The 1,801-nt window shown below is 24.1% G+C and overlaps 1 long non-coding RNA gene across 1 annotated transcript; it reads left to right on the plus strand.

Annotated features, from left to right (window-relative positions):
• Positions 1-824: 824 nt before the first annotated feature.
• LOC136090204 (uncharacterized) lies at positions 825-1,600 on the plus strand. Its single transcript, XR_010643254.1, has 2 exons — positions 825-977; positions 1,361-1,600. It is a non-coding gene; the product is annotated as an uncharacterized LOC136090204 (long non-coding RNA).
• The last annotated feature ends 201 nt before the right edge of the window (positions 1,601-1,801 follow it).

Below are 1,801 nucleotides of genomic sequence, written 5' to 3' on the forward strand. Positions count from 1 at the left end.
TATATATATATATATATATATATATATATATATATATATATATATATATATATGATTTCTATGTTTGATGAGGTTATATCCCATCAAAGTATTATTGCAGTAGAAAATTAAATTATGTATTGTACTATTATTGTATGTTATCTTCTCTTTTTCTATTGTATTACTTAAAGTCGTTGTAAGAGTACTGGATATGAGTCGGTAAAACTTTATATATTCGCTTGTCATTTGAATGTTACTTTCTTCAACGTTAAAAACGGATGCTCATAGGTATAGTTATATCTAAATAGTATAAATTAAAGCAAAAACAAATGTGTATATATATATGTATATATATATATATATATATATATATATATATATATATGTATATATATATATATATATATATATATATATATATATATATATATATATATATATAAATATATATATGTATATATATATATAAACACATTGATTTATTACTGAAACTTAAGAATCTTTAGTGCTTAGCCTTTTTTCTTTTCTATCTATTTTTTACTCTGAATTTTGGTTATAAAATGTTTTAAGTTTATCAATTTTTTTTAAATCTAATTTTAACGTAGTTACGTTCGTTTTAAACAGACGTTTCAAATTTTTGATAAATTAATCCAAATCAATAAGCATTAATGAAGTTTTTATTAAGAAAGTATTTTGTTATTAGTTGTTTAAACCTAGATTTTATGGTTGTAAAACAGTTTGTAAAATTTATTTTCTATAAGTTAGATATGCAATATATTTTTCATACGTTATTTTAGATATAACTTTGTATATAAGATAAATTTAATATTTCTTTAATGTAGGTTTAAAACAAAGATATTGCAATGGGTATCATTTTTGTCGCAGTTCTTTTTGCATCAATAATAGTTACAGAAGCAACATTAAAAGGAATTAATCCTGCAAGTGGGTTTACTGTGGAATATGGTTGCTATAAATCAAATTGCTGGGCATATTGTAATGTAAGATATTTGTTTTCCTCAACGAAACATATTTGGAATTCCCCAAAACGTTAAATAGGAAGATTTTCCCCCTCCATTTAGCATATATCGTTTTGTTTCCTGTGTCAATATTAATGTATGGTAAAAACTATATTTTTAAAAATACCCCAACAAAAAGTTTTTTTGAGAGGTGAAGTGGAACAAAGAAATTAATTAATAACTTACTTTTCTCCCATCACTTTAGTGCAATTATATTGCGGAAACATCAATAATATTTTAATGAGGATTGCGTGGTTTACATTTTTAATAGTTTTTAAATAATTTTGTTACTATGATGTTAATTACTTGCTTCTTCCGCTATTCCCCACACTCTATCCCACTTTATATTAATGTATGTTTATTAGGGGCTTGGCTTTATGTGGTGTTGGACAAATAAGGATTCTTCTGGAAGAAAGCAATGTTCGACTGATCAGAACTGTAATGGTTATTACTACAAGTGTGTGTCCTCGTGTCTCTTCTAATACATGCAAATTTGAATTAATTTTAAACCTTTTTTAGAATTTTATTTAAATCTTCAAGTCTTTTACGAGACATTGTATTTTTGCTGATTTTGGTTTTATCAGTTTTAAAATATATTGTATAAAGTTGCATTTTTTCATACACAAAAAAATTTGTATTTGATTTGAATACGATTAGAGAGAGACGATTCTTCATGTATCGATTATGTAGAGATTCGTAAAGTAATAAGAGAGATAAAATCTTCAATATCTAAAACAAGTATCTAAAATTTTCTAAAAAGTTCGTAGTGACTACGAGTAATTTACAATAGCTGTAATGATCTGTAA

Source organism: Hydra vulgaris, chromosome 13, assembly GCF_038396675.1.
Source record: "Hydra vulgaris chromosome 13, alternate assembly HydraT2T_AEP".
Classification (NCBI taxonomy): Eukaryota; Metazoa; Cnidaria; class Hydrozoa; order Anthoathecata; family Hydridae; genus Hydra; species Hydra vulgaris.